Source organism: Suncus etruscus, chromosome 9 (assembly GCF_024139225.1).
Source record: "Suncus etruscus isolate mSunEtr1 chromosome 9, mSunEtr1.pri.cur, whole genome shotgun sequence".
Lineage (NCBI taxonomy): Eukaryota > Metazoa > Chordata > Mammalia > Eulipotyphla > Soricidae > Suncus > Suncus etruscus.
Window position 1 is genome coordinate 30,699,341 of NC_064856.1, and position 7,093 is coordinate 30,706,433.

General features: G+C 48.7%; 1 pseudogene; it reads left to right on the forward strand.

Annotated features, from left to right (window-relative positions):
- The first annotated feature begins 1,644 nt into the window (after positions 1-1,644).
- On the forward strand, positions 1,645-1,712 carry LOC126019187 (uncharacterized; annotated as a pseudogene).
- The last annotated feature ends 5,381 nt before the right edge of the window (positions 1,713-7,093 follow it).

Sequence of the window (7,093 nt, forward strand, 5' to 3'; positions counted from 1 at the left end):
TGCAGGCATTTCCCATCAGCCCTCAAGGCTCTTCCCCTAGAAGTGAGAAGTACTTCCTGTCCTGAGTGATGACCGATGCACGTCATCAGTGATCGCCACAGGCCCTCTGTGAGCAAAAACCACCCTGGTTGGGAACCAGGATGATATACGACGCGAGTATAGAGCATGCGCTCAGTATCTCCCAGCTGTGTCGAGATAATACTAGTGCTCAGTATCTCTCAACATTGACAGTAATTTGCTTAGTACCTTCTAGCACTGAAAAAGTGTTAATGTTTAGTAACTCACAGCAGTGACAGTAATAGTGCTCAGTATCTCCCAACTGTGTTGAGATAGTGCTAGTGCTCAGTGACTCCAAGCATTGAAGGATAGTGTTAATGCTCACTACCTCCTAACAGGGGTCCTCAAACTTTTTAAACAGGGGGCCAGTTCACTGTCCTTCAGACTGTTGGAGGGCCAGATTATAGTAAAAACAAAAATTATGAACAAATGTTTATGCACACTGCGTATATCTTATTTAGAAGTGAAGAAACAAAATGGGAATAAATACAATATGTGGCCCGCGGGCCGTAGTTTGAAGACCCCTGTAGGACAGTGATAGCACTCAGTACCTCTCAGCATTGATAATAGTGCTAGTTCTCAGTACTCATAAGCACTGGCAGATAGTGCTAGTGGGGAGAATGGTCTGAGGATGATCATTTAGAAACTTTGAGGGACTCATGAGGGTCAGATCTGACCAACTCAAGAAGGAAAGCATTCAGTGGAGCACCCTGTTAAGAACCAATGAGGAAAGAACCTGAGATCACCAGGCGTGCAGGCAGTTCTGAGGGTCTGAGCACAAGGCAGATATGCTGACAATGTGGTTTCTACCAGGATGAGTCCCTCTTCCCACGCCTATCTAATCACACGACCCCATTCTCCTAGGCTCCCCCAACCCCTGAACTTTCATCTTGCTCCAAGGGGAGGGTCCCAGTGATAAGTCAGTGGTTCTCAAATAGTGGGGCACACCCCCCCAAGGGGGTGCAAGGCTCTGTAAAGGGGGGCACGTTTGACCTCAGCAAACACTGTCATAACAAGCTAGGCCCATGTTTATGTCTCTGTATGTCTCTGGAGCTGAGTTGCTGTGTCATGCTTCAAACCCCGCTTTGAAAATCTATGCATTGCAAAACGTGCTCATTGTAGCCATGAATCCAGACATCATCTCTGATTAAAAAATCAGCTCAAATTATTTTATAGATTTTTGTTTTGCTGGTTAAAGTTATTTTTAATAAAGATAATATTTACAGTCGCTTGGGGGGTGCAAAAATGTTTTCTTCTTCCTAGGAGGGCATGACAGAAAATAATTGAGAAGCACTGCTCTAAGCCAAGCACTGTGGTGCCTTACTCCACCAGAGATGGGTTTAGCTGCATCTGGATGGAGATTCTGGCCAATGAGTGTGCTGGGAAATCTCCTGGATGGCTCTGAGCTATTTCTCATAGCACAACATAGGACCTCCTTCTTTTTGAAGGTTGACACATATTCCATTGTGATGTACTTCTCATTTTCTTTATCCATCTATTAAAAGACAGAAGAAAAATGGTCTAGTTCCACCACCAAGCCAAAAAAAAAAAAAAGTGGCTATTGATACTTCCCAAGTAGTCTGACAGGTGCTCGCTTTGGCAGTGCATATACTAAAATTGGAACGATACAGAGAAGAATAGCATGGCCCCTGCGCCCAAGTAGTCTGACTATGGCTGATCATCCCTCCATGGCATTCTCAGAAAGGTGGAGACAGATTCCCCTTTTTGCATAAACCACAGCAGCCCAACACCACACCCTACATCCTCCCACAGAAACAGCCCAGCTGTGACTTAATCTTATCAAACTGCCAAGCCACCAAATTTGTTTCAGATTTATAAATCCTGGGCCATGCAACCACATGATACCTCAATATCTTACAGTACTGCCAGCCCAGTAGTATTGCAGGAAATCTGATGGGAAAATTACATAGAAATATACCAAGCTTAGTGAGACTAAGCAGTACCATATATGGCTCAACTAACACCAACCATAGATAGTAAATGTCTTTAGTAAAACCATAGAGAGATATAACAGTCATTTCAGATTGACCCTTCAATTTAAGTTTTGATGATTCCATTTGCCTTTGTGTTGTAACAAACAATATGAAATAAATGTGTTTGTGCCTGCATAGAGGTAGGCTATGGTGGTGGGTGGGAAATTGGAAACACTGGTGAAGGGAAGGTCACACTGGTGGTGGGATTGGTGTTTTGAACATTTAATGCCTGAAACGACTAAATTTAGGTACAAGGTGGAAAATCACAGTGTTATAAAAAAATTTAGGAAAACAAAAAGACAACCAGGTTGTCTCTGCATCTTGACTCTTGTAAATAAAGCTGCAATGAGCCTGTGATGAGGGCAAGTATCCAGAATTCAATTTAAATCATTTCAGGTAAACACTGCCCATAGGTGGACCATTATGTTAAGTACAACAAGCCAGTCAGGAGGAACAAAGGCTGTATGAAGTATTGCATGAAGCATCTCCTCCAGTGAAACAGAGAAGTGTAGAAAAGGGTAGCTATGCCGCTCCATAGCAGCAGTGGAGTTTGGGTTCTATAGGGTGAATGTGTGCTGTAGTCACTGTACAGACAGCCAGTGAGTGAACCTGAACTTCCAGCTTGAGGAGGAGGGTACATGATTTTTCACACCTCTCACCATCCCGACCATCGGTCTTTCTCATCTTTCAGGAGACCCTGTGGCACTTCCTGTCACCTTTCCTGGTGTAATGACACCTGAGTCACCCAGACACAGCTTCACTAGTTACCTAGATCTGGGGCGAGTGGGGGCAGAATAAGGAGGCATAGGAGGATGGGAGTGAGGCTGAGGGGGTGGTGAGCGGCTGAAGTGAAGTGTGTGAGGCTAATGCCTCAGTGGCAGTGGCCAGGATGACTCAGCTGCCCAGGTGCTTCCCAGACTCTCCTCTGGAGCTTGGCATTCATCTCATCCCTGTTCTGAAAGAGGAAAAGAAGATCCAGACAAGTAGAGAAATGCTCTGAGTGGAGGAGCCAGATGTGACCCAAGAAGTCTAATGGAGAAACCCACCGAGTTTTAGAGGATGCTTTGCAGCCTCCTTGGAGCTATCCTGCTGTGGATGAAGGGGGCAGGAATTGGCCCTCTCCTTAAGTTGCCTCCTCAGAGCCTCAGAGTCTCACCGGAACCATATGGGAAACCCTTCCTGAGCTGCCATGGGGCCACCAAGTGCCAGTGTGGGAGAGACAAGTTGTGTGTGTGCGGGGAGGCAGGGCCCCCTCCTAAGGTGCCTCAGGGTCTGGGTGCAAGCAGCACCCTCTGTGCACACAGACACCTCAGAGCAAGCTGCTTAGAAAGTCTCCCTGGTATGGAATCCATTCAACTCATGGGCAGAGGGTTCCAGAAAGGCAGAGGAGGGTTCCTGTTCTCTGAACTCTTCTCGAGCTTGGGCCAGTGTGACAGAAGTCCCTGAAAAGATCTGGCTCTTCCCTCAAGATTGTGGCCAGAAAAGACCATGGTGACTCTGATTGCTGGCCTCACTCAGCTTCCTCAGAGTGAGAGCTTCACAGTAGCTCCAAATCCTCAAGAGTAGCAGCAATTCAGATTTTGATATCGAGCCTCCTACTCTTTGGTCTCCCACCAGAGAAAGCACTAGCCACACTGTTAGACCATCTACGATGGCTCTTCAGACAGAGATGGCATTGCAGTGGGGAGTGTCGAGGCTTCCACTACTGGCCATATTAGAAGTGGGTCAGCCACTTGGGACAGTGGCCAGGCCCTAAAAGGCTAAACACACCCAAATTGACATCACATCTGTCCTCAGGAGCCTCAAAACTCCACATTGCCCAAAACATGGTCCTGAGGTCATTACACCCCAAAATGGCCCCAAGGAGGTAGAGCCCCAGGTACCCTGATGAGGAATGAATGGACATGAGGATCCTTAATGGTGTTCAGTGGGTGGACATGGGGCCCTTATAGTGGGGTTCCTAACAGCCCTAAAGGAGTGAGCCTGTGGGTGCTGCCTTGCTCAGGAAGATGACCTGTTAGGGGGCAGGTCCAGACTGAAATAATTGATCTTCCATCCATGCCCAGACAGGCTCAAGGGCACAGCTAGTGCCCATCTGTAGTGGCCATGCTTAACTCATGGGGGTGATGCACATGGGCTGTGGGTCTGAGGAGCAGGAACAGGAACGGCCCCTTCTCAACTCTTTCTCCCTAAACCAGCCACCTACACTGTAAAACAGGAACTATGATGCTTATACTGTTGTCAGCAAAGTTGTCCACTGGTGTGAAATGGTGGGGGCCTAGTTGGGCACTGGGCTGGGCTGGGACTGCCCCAGGGACTGAATTTCCTCCTAGGGCCAATGTAAGAGGGAAGTGTTCAAGTGGGGCTCCTAGGGACACTTCCCTTTCTGCTGCTTTTAGGAAAACAAGCCGGTTACCTCAGAGGAAGGTTCTTGGGTACAAGGGCAAGGAAGTCATCGTGAGCTGAGAGCTCAGGTCAGGGCTCAGGTCAGTGCCTCTGTCCTCCCAGCCTCGTTCCCTGGGGCCTAGTGAAGATTTTGTAATCTCCTCTGTGGCCAGGCAGAGTGGCACTTGCCCCTCACCTTGAGGAGGGACACAGAAATGCCATGAGCAATAGCAAGAAGTGGCAGGGCCAGTTGGCAAGGAGAGTCAGTCAGGGACCAGCCAGGTGGACTAGACAGAGCAGAGCACTCTAGAGGGTACTGTGTGAGGGAAGGAGCTATGATCTTCCTGCTCCCCAGATCAGAGAGCCCCTGTCGAGCCCTTGGGCTTTTGGTTCCTGTGAGGGTTCCCAGAGGAGAGCTCCCCAGACACAAGCCCCCTGCTGCCCTGAGAGAATTCTTAGGCCTCAGGGCTGAGGTGAAGCTGGAGTAGGAACAGCGACCAAGTGGGATGTTGGGAGGCGGTATCTTGAAGGCCATGGGAGGGGTGCAATGTATGCAGGAGTGTGTGGGGCTGGTCAGGAGTGTTGGAAGTTGGACAGGGCTGTGCAGGAGTGCAGGGATCTGGGCAGGGATGCAGGATCCCAGGCAGGGCTGTGGGAGGCTGGGCAGAGGTGCATGGTCTAAGTCTGGCAGAGCCAGAGAGGTAGGACTGTGAGTCTGAAGTCTGGGGATCCATGAGGCTTCCTAGAGGGGGCCCAAATACTGTCTAGGTCTGAGCAGATACCCCTGACCATGGGAGGGTGGACCATGTGAGGAGAAGGAACAGTAGAGTGTATAGGGGGCAGGTAGAATATAAAGTGCAAGAGGGCAGGGAGGAACCCACCCAGGGCCGGGATGGAAGAAGTGGCCACAGTGTTCTCACAGGGCACAGAGACACAGGTCAGGTGTCACCAGGGAGATTGCACATACATGCACACACATGCTATATACATGTAGCTAAGTCCATAACATGAATGCATTCTACAGCCATGCAAATCTCACACTTATACTCTACATGGTGTGTATGTGATTCTACATGTCTGCAGGCATCCTGCCAACTTGCACACTACGCTACCGTGACAGATTTCAGACACACTCACCAACATACACTCTGTGTAAATGTATGCAATTTCTACAGACAGGCAGAGGAGGTCTGCAATCAGACACACAGACCTCAGATGAATAGGACCAAACATCCATGATATATGCATGGCATGGGTCTACATAGACACATACTACTACATTTGTGCACAGCGGTGATTCTACACAAAAATGCATTCTCTACATACATGAATGGAGATGATTCACTACATAAACACACACTCCATCCTCCACCTGCTGTCCTCCACCTGTAATAGATGCCCAAATCCAATGCTCTGGCCCAGAGATTCCAAGGTCCTTGCAGTGCTGAGATAGAAGTAAAAGTGAGTCCTTAGACAGGCATAGGTTACTCCCCTGAGTCTCTGCTCCTCTCCTGGTTGTTTTTAGACTCAGAAGTCTAAACTGGAGTAAGGAGGATTGAGGACAATCACAGCTGAAGGAAGTTCAAACCCAAGGGGCTTGAGTTGAATTGTCTCCACATCAGTGTGATCTGACCCAGATGTACTCAGGCGCCCTGCGCTCATGTCCAGCCGACACCTCCGTATGAAGGTTCTCTCCATCTGTACAAATCCAGTGTGTGCCTGGCACAAAGCTGAGCTACAGGCCGAGGTGCCCTTGTGTCAGCAAGGGGCTCAGCTCCGAGCTTGGGCACATGGCTCTGAGTGCACAGAGCCGTGTGGCCGTGCAACCCTTCCTCTCTGACCCTCATCTCCCCTTTTCCCGTGTGGTGCCAGTACCTGCCTGGCAGGTCCATCAGGGGAACTGATGAGCTCACCTCACATGCAAAGCAGCAGCCCTGCATGGGAGCCCGATCAATGATGTGTCAGCTCACACCAATCATTGGGTCTGCCGGGGGCCGGGCGGACCCACGGAACCAGGATGCACATACTCACCCCACGCCCACTCTCCTGCTTGGGCTTGTGGGAAAGGGGCGGCCTGGAGCCTCTGTGTAGACAGAACAGATGAAGAAGTGCAGTGGAAACCTGTGAGTCAGCGACGGGCATAAAACAGTTAATGGGCGTGCCGCTGCGGCTTCAGTCGTGATGGGGAGATAGAAGCTTAGATAATGTCCAGGAGGCAGGTAGATTAGTCAGGGTGCTTTCAGTTGTAAGGGACAGAAACCTGGCTCAAACTGGTTTCAGCAAAGAGAATTTATTGGGTCATATTAAAAAAAAAAATCCAGGGGTGGGCTTGCTTCAGGCATAGCTAAATCCAGGTGTTTGAATGATATCATCAGTTTTCCATGTCTCTTTGGAAGACGAATGAATTGAGTTAATTAATATATGTGAAACACTAAACAGCAACTAATATACCTAATGCTTTGGAACTATTATTATTTTACTACTACTACTGTCATAAACCACAATACTATAGCACTACTATAATTACTCCCAGTACTGTGGCACTACTGCATTAGCACCCCCATTATTTTAACACTCCTAGCACCACTAGAGCACCCTACTACTATTCTTACCTCTCAGTATTAGTGCTAGTATAGTATGACAACACTACCATGATT